We start from the raw sequence: 13,071 nt of genomic DNA on the forward strand, positions 1-13,071 counted from the left end.
GAGTGCCCGGATGTGCAGGCTCCGGGACCCATTAAAGGCGCCCCGCGGGGAAGCTCGCCGCCTCCCCATTGGTCTCCCCGCCTGCCAATCGCCGCCCCCGCCGGCCAGTGAGAAGCGCCGGGCGGGTTCTCCGCGCCGCCCTCCGCTCCTTATTGGCCGGCTTCCCCGTCTTTCACCGCGCCGCGCCAATGGGCGTCGTCGCTGGGGTCGGGAGGCGGGGCGAGCGCGGCGGGGCCGCTGCCCAATCAGCGGCATTGTTTGTGGTGGTGCCGGCTGCGCTCCGCGGCGGCTGCTGGCGGCGGCGCCGCGTCTGCTCCGCCCGGCACGGCCCGGCCCGGCCCCGCTCGGCCCCGCAGCCCCGGGGCGGCGCCAGGTGAGGCCGGGGGGGGGGCACCGGCAGCGGGGGGGGGCACCGGGGAGGGGCCGCGGGGGGCACCGGGACCGGCACCGGGAGGGGGAGGGGGCACCGGGAGGGGGCGGCCCTGAGGGGGAGGTGGGGGGGGGATGGGGGGGTGGGGGGGGGAGGGGCGGCTCCTTGCTGCTCCCCACCGGGAACCGGGGCCCGGGCCCGGGTTGGGGCGGGGCTGGGGGAGCCGGGACCCGCCCCCCGGTACCGCCACCGGGAGGGGGGGGGGGGGCGGCAGCGGGAGGAGTCCCCCCCCCGGGGTGCCCCAACCCCCCCCCGGGGTGCCCCTCCCCCCCCGCCTCCCCCCGGTCCCCGCCCCCCCTCCCCGCCCCCCCCCGTTCTTCTTCTGCGGGGGGGGGGGGGGCGCGACCGGGGAACCCCCCCCCTCCCCCCCGCCCCCCTCCGGTCTCGCACCGAGCGGGGGGGCCCCGGGAACCGCCCCCGGTCCTTCCAGTCCCGGGGTGGGCGTCGGGGCGCGGCCGGGGGGGGGCAGCCCCGGGGCCTTCCTCGCCCCGGGGCTCCGGGACGCGCCTGGAGGAGGGGGGGGCGGGGAGGGGGACACCGGGAATGGGGGGGGGGCACCGGGGGGGTTCCTCCGGTGTAAGGGAGGGGGGGGGCAGGGTACGGCCGCGATCCGATTGATTCCCTTGCGCCGCCTCGCCGAGATCCCCCCCATCCCCCCCTCCCAAATGGCTTTTGGGGTCGGTTTTCCTTTTTTTATTTTATTTAATTTTATTTTAATTTATTTTTTTCGAGGCTGCCAGAGGGGGAGGGGAGGGTGGGTGGGAGGGGGGGGGGGGGCTGAGTCCCTGCAGGGAGCAGGAGTGGGAGGCTTCGCGGCGGGGGGGGGGGGGGCTGGGTGCGGGTGGCGGGGGCCGCACGGAGCCAACTGGGGCTCGGCAGCCGCCCCCCCCCCCCCCCAGGTCCCGGTCCCCTTCCCGCTCCCCCCGGGGCACCGGCAGCCGCTGGGCTCGGTCCCTCGCTCTCGGGCAGCTTTTACCCAGCCCGGCTGCTCCTCGGTGCCGCTCGGTCCCTGCGTGCCCCCGGCTGGCTCCGTGCCCGCGGCACGGCGGCGGAGCAGGGCCTGATCCCCTCGAGGCTCCCCCGTGCTCGCTCCTTCCTCCTCCTCCTCCTCCTCCTCCTCATCCTCCTCCCGGTCACACCGGAGCCGCCGTCACCCACCGCTGGGCACCGCTGGGCACCGGGAGCCCGGTGGCGGGGGGCTCGGTGCGAGCTGAGCCTCGGCGCTTCTCCCGGTCACGAGGCGGCGCGGAACCGAGCGTGACGTGCGGCTGACGGGGAGCATCCATCTTTGCAGGGCTGCGCTCTGCCCGTGCCCGCCGGGGCCCCGCTTCCTCTTCCGAGACGCCTGCCGGGCTCCTTGCGCCTCGCCGCCGCCTCCGGGGCTCCGGCAACCGGGAACGGGGTGGGGGGGGGAACCGGGAGGGGTGCTCGGTGATGGGAGCAGAGCCCGGGCTGCTCCTGAAGCTCCTCTGCCAGCGGTTTCCCCCGAGGGGGTGGCGAGGAGCCGCTGGGATGTGCAGGGCTCGAAACGAGGTGTGCTTCCTCGGAGCCTTTCGTCCCTCGCTGCTCCCTTCGTGTTCGAGGGAAGCTGATCGGATGAGGCTCTTTTTACTGCTTTTTCCTATTAATTATCATTTCTCTGGGCTGCCATCCCTTCTCCGACCCCAAAATGTCCAACGGGGGGGTGGGGGGGTTGGCAGGGCCGGGCTGCGTCCCGGCGTGTCACATCCCACACCCCGCTCGCTTGTGAGGGCTGCTCTCGGCTTCCTGCAACGTGGTGGCAATAACGAGAACTGGGGATGTGGGGGGGGGGGGGGAAAAAAATCCCCATTTTTTTTTTTTTTTTTTACAACCGGCTGTATCTGGGGAGAGACTTCTTTTTTTGTCTGCAAAAGGGGCTGAGGGGCACCGAACCTGCGGCTGCACAGCGCGCCGGGGCTGAGGCGCGGCGGCGAAACGTTTCTGCTGCTGTTTTTTAAAAAAAAAAAAAAAAATAGAAAAAAAAAAAAAAAAAAAAGATTGGCTATAAATCTAATCCCGGCGTAAAGCTATCCACCTCTCGCTCGCCGACAAATTCAACCTATCAGGCAGTGCCACATGCTGCTGCAGCCTCCCGGCGTTGGACCGGCCGCTGGAAGATGGAGCAGAAAGTTTTCTGGCGGCGCAGGCGGCGTGCGGCTGCAATTTGAGGATCCCTTCGCTTCCCCCAGCCCGCGGCTCCTCGGGGGCTGCCGGCGAGCCCTGAACGAGCCCGGGGCTCGCGGGGAGCCGTGCGGGGCTGTGCCCGGGGCTCCGGGGTTTCCTCTGGCGGCCCGGTTGGTTTGTAGGGTTTTTTTTTTCTTTTGCTCAGCACGTGGGCTTGAGGCGTTTCTCACCGCTCCGGAGCTTGGTTTGCATCAACTGGGTGCAATGTTGATGTGGGGCAACGGCTCCTCGTTCCTCCCCTCCTCTCTTAGGGGTAGGCTCGGGGCCGCTTCTTTGGGGCTGGTTGGGGGAATTGAGGCGATTCGGCTCGCCCAACAACCGGTGAAGGCTCTCGGGGGCAGGGGGCACCAGGCTGGGCCTTAGCAAACGAGTCATTAAGGGAACAGAGCTAACGAAGGTGGGGTGCTGCCTCAGCCCCGCAGGTGATGGGCAACAGCGGGGAGCAGCCTCGGGGGCTTTTTTTGGGGTCTTTTTGAAGGAATTTTGTTTGGAAAGAAAACAAGAAGCAGTAAGAACAGCGGGGAGCGGTGCTGCTGAGCATCCATCGGGCCAGCCAGGTGGGGAGCGGCTCCTTCGGCCACGTCCTTACTGGTGGAGGTGGAGTTGGAACAGGTTGCTGAGGGGCATTACCCCACGGCTGGGGCTTTAAGCGTGAGCTGAGCCCCTCGGGGTCGTGCTCAGCCCCTCGGGGTCGTGCTCAGCCCCTCAGTGACATCGAGGTTCCGGAACGCGGCCCCGGAGCTGCGGCGTCTCCCCGGACGCTGCCCCCAACACAGCGGTGCCCCTCGCCTGCTCCTCAGCCTCGCTCTCTGCAGGGAATCGAGAGGAGAAGAGCCCGGGTTTGGCCGCGAGCAGCACGCAGGAGGTGAGAGGTTTTGGGGCACACGGAGCCGTCCCCATTTACCTTCAGGGCTGGGAGCTGGCGGGGAGCACGCTGAGCTCCTCAGTGCTCATGGTGCTGGGGCTGTGTGGGGCGTAGCAGGGCTGGCAGCACCGTTTTTCTGTTCCTTTCTGGACCTTGAGCTGAAAGGAAAACTCGAAATCTCGCTGTGCTCAAAGAGAGGTGCCTCGTCCTGCTTAACGGGGCTGGCAGAGGCTGATCCTCGTGCTCAGAGGATCCCTCGGCCCTGCTGTCTCCCATTCCTGTGCCAGAAATCCGAAGGAATGGCCTCGGGGTCTTGTGTCCCTAGGAAAAAAGGAGCACTTTTGGGCTGGATGCTCGTTTTTCCCCTGTGCGACCCACAGGACGGGGGCAGCGAGCCCTGTGCAGAGGTGCACGGCCAGCAGCTGCCTTTCCCAGCAGAGCTCGGCCCCGCGCGCCGATAACGCTGCCCCGAGACCTGGGGGCTGCCTTGTTGTGGCTCCCCAGCCCCCTGCTTCTGTCCTGTGCTCTCAAATCGGAGCCAGCGGTTATCTCGGGCTGCTCTTCTCGACGCTGTGAGGTTTGCAAGGTGCTTTTGAGTTGATTTGCTGCACGCGGAGCCCTCGGGAAGCTCCCCCGTCCGTGGGAAAGGCGCGTGGGGGCTGCTGCCGGGCTCCCTCCCTCCCTCCCCGGCCTCCTTGGTTTTCCTGCAATTGGGGCACCTCGTTTCTAGCCGCTGTCGAGCAGCCCTCGGAAAGAAGGGTTTACCTAGGAGATGGTGTTGAAAAAGGGGAGATAATGGTAAACTTCGGGTCCCGATTCGTTTGGCAACTGCAGTCCTTGGCCGTGGAACGTGATCGGGTTACTGGCGGTAGCGGTATCCAGAATATGCCCGAAATCCTTCTGAAGACTCGCATCCGTGTTGGAATTCGAGTGCCACACAAATGTGAGGGTGTGAGGAGAGGAGCTTCCAAGCCTCCTCTCTAAAATTAGACCTAAGAACGGTGCAGAGGAGTCTATAAAGAGCCTCGGGGGCTTTTTTCCACGCAGCCTCGGCGCAGCGAGCGTCTCGCCTCGCTCCCGCGCCCGCTCTGCCCGGCCCCGTCCATTTTGTGCTGCTCCGGATCGAAGCCGTCCGGCAGCGGCGGCGTTCCCAGGTAGGTGGTGCCAAGCTCCGCACGCCGGGATGGCTTCACGGGCTTTTAGTGGGGCTTTTGGGTGCTGGTGGCTAGGTTTGAGCACGTATTTTGGGGCCGAACGCTGCAATTTTCCCATCTGGGGGTCACAGCGCTAGGCGGGAGGCTGGCGAGCGCTACGGCGGCGGCGCTGAGCCCGGCCTGGCTCCTCGAGGTGCCGGGGTGGCCGGGAGAGTCGTGAGAGGCAGAAAGGCATTGAGACACCGCCAGGATTGTGATGGAAGATGGAGGAATGAGGGCTCCAGGCCGCGCTGAGAGCGGCGGGGACGGAGCAGAGGCGCGGTGGCATCAGGATGCCCGGGGAGCAGCTGCCCTCGGCCGCGCGTTTCCTCGCGGCTCTGGGTTGGCGTGGCAGCAGTTGGCGTCCTCACAGCAGCTCTTTCTCCTGCGTGCGTTTTTCCTGCCTTTTTCTTGAAAGGCAAACATCGCTGCTGCTGCTGCTGAATATGCAAATGCGCCGGGCCGTAGGTGGGGTGCCTGGCGCACGCGCCGTGGGAGCCTCCCTCCTGCCTCCTGCCTCCGGCCCCGCGCTGCTGCCTCTCGGGCACCGGCGGCAGAAGAGCAGCGCCTGCAGCCGGGGGCAGGGGGGCGGCAGCTCCTCGTGGTCCTGCTCGGCCCTGCCCCGGGCTGCCCCGTGCCTGTGACCCCGCGAGGGTGGTGGTGGCATCGCTGCCGGGCTCGGGCTCCTGGGGCGAGTTGTGAGGCGGGGGTGAGCCCCCAGCGCCCGCAGCCCCTTGGTTTTGCATCGGAGCCTGGGCTCAGGCCTCACCGTCACCAGATCTGGGAAATCGAAGGCAGGAATCACGTTTTTTTGGAAGCAGACCCGACCAGAACCCGGCTGCTGTCTTGGGAAAAGGCCCCGCTGCCTGCTGCTCGTCTCCCCTCTCACGGACCGGCGGCGCGGGGCTCTGCCCACGCTTATCTCGGAGCAGGGCAGCTCGGGGCACGAAGACACAACACTGAAACGCTGCCCTTGGCTCCAGCTGAAGCTCTGCTTTGGGATCCCGGGCTCCGATAGCATCTTTATCACCAGACCTGCACGGAGCCAAATATTTGCCAATTGGTGGCGGAAGGGAACAGAAGAAGCCCTCGGCACGCGCTGCCTCTGCATGGTGCCTTCCCCAGCCTCCAAAATGGGGCTGCGGAGGAGAGGGGCCAGCTCTTCCTCGCCAGGCTCTTCCTCGCCGGGCTCTTCCTCGCCCCTCTTCTCCTCCCTGTTTCACCCGAGAACCTTCCAGTTGAGCCATGCAGCAGATGGGAGCGAGCTCCTTCGAGCTCTCGGCTCGGCGGCGAGGAGGGAGGACGTGTTCTCGCCGTGCTTAAAACGCCTCTTGCCTGAGACTAAAGTTGACGCTTTTTCCCCCAAACTGTCGGGCCTGGTGGGAGCGCTTCGGAGCTCGAGCCAGCTCCCGCTCCCCGTCCTCCTCCCGCTCGTTACCATCCTGCGTGCGGAGCGAACGTGAGATCTTGCTCGGCGCTCCCCTGCCATCGCGTCTCGGGTTCGGGAGACGTTAAGTGAGATGGATAACCTGAGATCCTCCCGCAGCCGAGATCTTCGCTGCTGACAAGTTCTGGCTTTAACAGTTTGCGCGGCTCCTCTTTTTTTTTTTCTTCCCCCAGCCGCCTAACGCAGTTTGTACGAGAGGAAAGATAATTCACTCTAATGAATTATAAAACTAGTTTCACTGCAGTGGGTCTTCATTTCTCCTTTTGTCTGCAGCAGAGTCGCAGTTTGAGTAGAATAAAATTGACTTAGACTCCGGAAAGACAAAAGAACTGAAACTCTGTGCTGCTGAGAGCAGTCGAGGCAGGGAGGAGACGGGACATCACCTCGAAGGCCCTGTACGTGCTGCCAATCGCAGTGTTTCGGGGGGTTTTATCATCCCGGCTTTTCATTTAAACGCTTTGCCATTGCCAAATGGATCTTCTCTACTTCTGCTTCGTGTTCTGGGGCTGTCGTTGGGAGCTGCACGCGGATATCCAGAAACAAACGGCGAAGGCTGACAGCGACGGACGCCTGCGGTGCCTCCGTGCCTCACGCCCTGGCAATCCGGTGCTTTCGGCAGAGATCTCCAATATTTGGTGGGAGAGCCGCCTTCCCTGTCAGCAGCAGGACCTGCTGCTTAGCCAGAGGGGGTTTTCTGGGTCCAAGTGTTGAAGTTTTGGCTAAACATGGATCCTTCTCCCTCTGTCCTGGCTGCGGGGCTGCTCTGTGGCTCCTGCTGCGCTTCCCAGGTTGGTGGCAGCACAGGGCGCAGCCAGGGCCACCCAAAAAGCGCCAGAGCACGGCCTCGCTCACCTCTGTAAGCAGCAGGGAGACGAGGCTCTCTAGATCTCTGGTTTTAGAAAGGAACTTTTGAGTGAAAGGAAATCAATCAGACAGATGCAGACTTCTGGAGAGTTTCAAAATGGTTGCTTGGGACTGGTCCCTTGCTGCTGCACGCGGCCAAACCTAACGCACTTTCCCCTTCTATGAATCACTCCTCAACTTGCTCGTTATTAAAGTTCCCTGATTCTAATTTAATCTTGGAGACTCGACAGCTTTAAATACCTACCAGTGCAGTGTGATTCTGCTCCGGCCCTTCAGTGGCTTCTTCTTGTGCTCCCTGCCACAGCTCCACCAAACCGGCGGCCGTGCGGCAGCGCTCGGGGTGGCCCCGGCTCAGTGGCAGCGCCGTGTGCCATGGGGACCCCTCTGCCCCCAGCCCTGCTTGTGGCTTTGGCAGAAGATGGGGCCCTGAACTCATTTCCGTGGCCCAACTGTTCCCAAATGTTCGGCTGTGTTCGGGCAGCGCGCTTCCATCGGGGTTGGGTAAATCGGAGCGAGCAGCAATCAGGAAGCTCTTGTAAGGCCCTGAGGGGGTCTTAGGGCCAGCCCCGAGGGGGGTTTTGGGGTCCTTCTGGGCACCACGTGCCCAGACCCGCGGCGTGGGCTCACCAGGGGAGGGTTTGAGCGCTGAGCCCTGCTGAAACCAGCAGTGCTTGGAGGCCGGCAGCTGGTGGACATGGTCGGATCCCCACGCGCTGTGGCGGGGATGGAAATGGGACCTGCGGGGTCCCACCGTGATGGAGACGTTACGGGGCAGCCCCTCCGTGTTGTCCTCGCTGCCACCAGGCTGCCGGAATTGCCATGGAGGTGACAAGCCACAGGGCGAGGGGAGCTCGCCCCGGTGAGCTGGACAGCTCTGAGCAGGTTAAAGGACTCGGTTAAACCTTGGTTTTGTGGCGTTTCGGAGAGAATCGGTCATTTCAGAGGAGGCTGCCCCAAACCTGGGCTGCAAAGTGGTGGTGCCATGCGGGTTGTGCCTAGCCCACAGGAAACAAAGTGTCTCTGGGTTCTGCTGGGGCTGTGCTCGCCCTCTTTTCCTGTTGAACATTGTTCTGCTCCCTGTAAGCTTGCTGGGAGCCTTGTTTCCACTTAACCAGTTCCTTCGCGTTGAGGTTGGCAGGCTTTGAAGTTATCTTGAATGGCAATTTAGGTCTCTTTAAAAAAAAAAAAAAAAAAAAAAAAAACAAACTTAAATCACTCCTTTCCTCATGTAATTGTCTTACAGTTTCACCAAAACGTTTCTCAGGGTCCTCGGTGCGAGTCTGAAGCTGCATCGAGCTGGTGACGATCATCTGGTTGCTATTAGTTAATGAGAGGGAAGGAAAAACGGCCAAGGAACACGACGAGGAAGGGATTTGCTCCGGGGTCCCTCTGTTTTGGAAGGGAAGAGGCAGCCCGGGCGGCAGATTTACGACCCAGGGCGAGCGCAGGTGGGGAGCAAGCAGCGAGGGGGGGACGAGGCTGGGGGAGCGCGCCCCGTGCCCGCTGCTGCAGGACGTCCCGCAGGGCCCTTCCACGTCCCTGGCCACGACGCGGAGCAGCGCTGTGCTGGCAGCCTGCTGGAGCAGGGTTTTCCTTCCGAAAAGCCACGAGGGGAGGGCTGTGCCCAGATGCATCAGTTCCAGATGCCAGCAGCACCAGGGCACGGCTGGGTCCTGATCGCCCGGAGATCCAGCGCGAGGAGCGGTCTGTTGGTGGCCCTGTGCCTTGTTTTGAGCCACTGACTTGATTCCTTCTTAATTCCCAGCCCCAGCTTGTGTCTGTGGCAGGACTGAATTTAAAATTCGCTCCAGTCGCTGTAACAGAAGCTTTTTCTCCTCCACCTCTGCTCCTGCCTCCTAAGCCAGGGTCCTGGTGGCATCCCCAGTGCTTCTGGGCTGTCACCAGCCCTCGCCCTGCCCCTCTGCGGGTGCAGGGCCCTGCCAGGCCCCTGGAAGGTTTCATCCAGTCCCTGCACAAGGCCGAGTCCCCGTAAATTAACTCCGGGTGACCACATGGCGCTTCTCCGCTCGGCCACCTCTCTCTTACCTCCCCGACGAGCTGCCTCGGAAAACGTCGAGGCTCGTCGCGCCGCAGCCCCCTGCCAGCCCTCCTTTGTGGCCCTCCTGCAAGAATCGCAGCGAAAGCGTAAATGAAGAGGAGCCGGCGACTTCTGGGCTAATCACCCGGCAGAGCCGGCGGGGAGCGGGCGAGATTTCTCAGCCGTGGATCACCTGCAGATAATGAATTGGGTTCGGAGACGGAGCGGCATAAAAGCAGCTATTGTTGGCACTTTTGCAGATTTAGTCAAAGGCCTTTTCATGCTGGAAATAGAAGCACCCGGAGGATGGGTCCTTATGAAAGGACCCTAAAATTCAATTAAATGAATAGTCCAGTGATGTTGTACCCGTACCTTTCCCCATCCCGGCCATAAAGATCTCTCAGAAGCCTCGCGGCCGCGCGATAAAGGACGGGGCGGGAGGAGGGATGCGAGGCGTCCCGGCCGCCCCTCGGCTGTGGGAAGCTGCTTGATCTCTGCCCCATCTCCTCGCGCCTTAAAACAGCGCTGAAAGGTCTGGAGGGAGGTGAGGAGCTCGGAAAAGGGCGAAGCGGTGCTAAAAAATGGAAAAAAGGAAAAAAAAAAAATGAAAGAGCTGCGGGCAGAGAAAGCCACCGAAGGAGCTTGGTGCTGCCCTGCGCTCGGCCCGCGCGCTTCGAGCGAGCACCACCCGAAAAATAAATCTGAGGGGGGCCCCGACAACCACCTCATTAGTTTATAAATCTCTGGTAACTACCATGTAATTAAAGCCTAATTAGTTATTTCCCCCTTTGTAAACTAAATTGTTCCGTTTTATCTAATAAAGGCGAGCTCAGATAGTACCGGCGCTGAGCGTGGCGTGGAAGCTCTGCTTTAATTACCAGCTCCTCTGCAGCCCTTGGGTTGACGAAGCAGCCGATAGTGGCTGGGTATCGCAGATGCCATGGTTATTTGTGCGCTCCGGAATGGGTTTATTTTTAGGGGATGATTTGATCGTGCTTTCCGCGTGTAAAAGCAGCGCAACCTGGGCTTGACAAAGATGTCATCCGTGCGGCGGTCACTGCTGCCTGCTCCTCGAATCCACGAGGTGCAGTGCTAATGCTAATGACACGCAGGAAGCCTCCTCAAATTTGCTCCGGCGCTCTCGTTAACCTTTGATTAGCGCCGTTTTGCAATCTGCAGCCCAAAATGGAGGGTCCCGGCTCAGGAGCTATTTCAGCCCCTCGGTAACGCGCGCGGTCCTCGGCGGGTCCCTGCCCTGTGCCCTGCAATGAGGTGGGCGCTTAAAAATCTGCCCCAGAGCTGCTTTTAGCCGATTTCTGGACCCGTCCAAGTAGATGTTTGTGCTCGGTGAGCCTCAGAGGCCTGGCTCTGCCTCACGTTCACGCCGGGCTCTTCTCTCTCGCTCTCCATTCTGGCTCGCGGAGGCGCGGGGCCATGGCTTCTGTACCTGCTGTCGGTGTGCAGGAGTGTACCGGGTCTGGCTTCTGAGCTCAAAACCTCGTCGGGCGTTGTACAAAAGCCGGTGACCTCGACAGAGCGGGACCTGGACCGAGGGGAGTTGTTTCTGTCCGTGTTGCTTCCAGAGGAGCTGCTGGGTGCGCTGGGTGCTCCTAATTCCTTACCGAGGCCCCAGCCTCAGCAGATCCTTGCTGCTTGCTTCGGCGAGGGCCGAAGGGTCGGTGTGAAGGCGTGCAGGGTGAGAGCTGGGCTCGGGGCACCCGCCTTCCCCTTCTCGCCCCGCAGGACATGGTTGGGTCCCCGTAGGGCGCAGCTCCCCGCCACCACCCGCTGGGAACAGCCGTGCTGCCGGGGCTGGCGGGTGCTCGGTGGCCAGATGAGGCTGGTGCGTGGCTCCGAGGGACCTCACTGCCTTCCTCCGTGCCCTCGAGCGAGCCGTGGTGGTGGCGATGTCCCCGCAGGCTGGTGGTTGCTCCCTGCCCCCGTGCTCGTCCTTCGCCGCCTGCGCTCGTGCCTCTGGATTTGATGAAGCCGTGCCCGATCCTCTGCCCATCCCCGGTGCCGTCCGCCTCCTTCCCGGCGTTTTGTAGTCGTTGTTGGCCTCGTAGCGGGGCTCCCCCTTCCTAGAGCCACGGGGTGTAGAGCCGAGCCCCCATGGCATAGCCTTGGGGGGCTCCATAAACCCATGGGGGCGAGACCCTGTGCAGGGACGTGGGGATTGCGAGATGGCACGGGTGACGGATGGGCTCTTTGGGGTGGTTGGGGCAGGTGGGGCACGGAGAGGACTGGGGACAGAGAGGACCGGGCACGTGCTGTGGGGGTCTCGCACCCATCGGGGGGCACAGGGAGCACCCGAACTTGCCGGATGAAACCACGACCTGGCGGCCTCGAGTCCCCTTGGCCTCGAACCCCTGGGCCTCGAGTCCCTTTGGCCTCCAACCCCCGTGGCCTCGAGCCCCCCGGGCCTCGCCGCCCCGAGGGCTGGAGGGGGCTGAAGCGGCCGCGTCCCCGGGTGCCCCCGAGCTCCCCGGAGAGGGGCACCGGGCGCGAGGGCCCCGGGGGAGCGGTGGCGGCGGCGGCGGGCGCGAAGCGGTTAAAATCACGGCGGAGGAGAAGGAGGAGAAGGAGGAGAAGGAGGAGAGGAGGAGAAGGAGGAGAGGAGCTCTCATGAATGAAGACAAAGTTGGGCCGGGAGCCAGGGGCTGCTGGCGGCCGGGGAGGGGGCGGGAGGGGAGGGGGGGGGGCGCAGCCAACTGACTTTTATACCGCAAACGACTTTAAAAAAAAAAAAAAAAAAAAATTAAGAGATAATTCCATGTCCTGAGGTTACAAACCGGCTGCAACTGGTTTTTTATTTTTTTTTCTTTCTTTTTTTTTTTTTTTTTTTTTTTCCTTTTTCCCTGCCCCGCGAGGCATCATGGGTAAAAGTAAGCATCCCCCTTTTCTTTTGTTTAATATAACAGTACGGCGCATGATTGGCAGGGAAGTGCCCGTTTTGAGACAGGGTTTCTGCAGGTCCCTGGAGGGGGATGGCACGCGGGGCCGCCCATGCTCTTCGGAGAGGGCTCCTCGGCAAAAAAAAGCTGCCTCTTCCTCTCCCTCCCCCTTCCCACCCTGCCTTCCCCGCTCGCTGGCTCGCTTTTCCCCCCTTCTTTCCTCCCTGTCTCTAATTTTCTTGACAACTAGAGGAGGCAGCAGGAATATTGTACCTGTAAGTATTCTTTAGACTGTCCTTTTTTTTAATTTTTTATTTTTTTTTTTGACCAGACAAAAGGCTCTTTATGGATTATCAGATCTGCTTTTTTTTTTTTTTCCTTTTTTTAGAAAAAAAAAATACCAAAAAACCAAAAACGTGAGTTTGGCAGCTGGATGCGATGCCTTTACAGAATATTTTCAGGAGAAAACTGGCACTGTTGCTTGGATTCGCGGTTGGAGCCGGTCCCTTCCCTTTCCCCCCCCACCCCCAAAAAAAAAAAACCCCAAAAAATCCCACCTCTCCCCAGGCTCCTTCCTCCCCGCGCCGCTCTTCGGCTGCAGCGCCCCAACCCTGCCCTCCCTCCGCGGGGCACGGCTCCTTGGGGGGCTTTAAAAACAGAGCCCCGGCGCTATTTGAGCTCCTCCAATAAATAAATAAATTCCCAAAAAAAGAAAAAAAAAAAAAAAAAGAAAAAAAAAGGGGGGGATTCCTTTTGTCTGCGGCGCGTCCCCCCCTGCCTGACGGGCGCCGTGGCCCCTCGCCAGCCCCGGCCCCGCGGCCGCCCCGCGCACAAAGGCGGCCCCGGTGGCAGTCGAGGAAGTCCCGGGCCGTGCCCGTTATATAAGGCCCGGCAGCCTGCGTCATCCCCGCCGAGCTGCTCGGCCTGCCCGAGGGGAGGAGAGGCGCAGCGCAGCGCCCGCAGCGCTCCCCGAGCCCCTCGTGTCCCCCCCCCCCCACCTCGCTCCTCGCCCCGAGGAGGACGGCGGTGGCCGGGGTGGGGGGCGCCCAGCCCCGATTCCCCCTGAGCCTTTTCATTCCATCTCATTTTTGGCAGCGCTTTAGGAGAAGGGGGGGGGGGGTGAAAAGCAGCTTTT

At 62.3% G+C, this 13,071-nt stretch overlaps 1 protein-coding gene across 1 annotated transcript in view; it reads left to right on the forward strand.

The window, feature by feature from the left end:
* Positions 1-261: 261 nt before the first annotated feature.
* GATAD2B (GATA zinc finger domain containing 2B) overlaps positions 262-13,071 on the forward strand; it is a 34,610-nt gene continuing 21,800 nt past the window's right edge. The window contains exon 1 of the mRNA XM_082780862.1: positions 262-373. The gene's annotated coding sequence lies outside the window, so the exon portion shown is untranslated. The remainder of the gene's footprint in view (positions 374-13,071) is intronic.

This window comes from Aythya marila (genome assembly GCF_965140915.1).
Source record: "Aythya marila genome assembly, chromosome: 29".
In the NCBI taxonomy this organism is placed as follows: Eukaryota; Metazoa; Chordata; class Aves; order Anseriformes; family Anatidae; genus Aythya; species Aythya marila.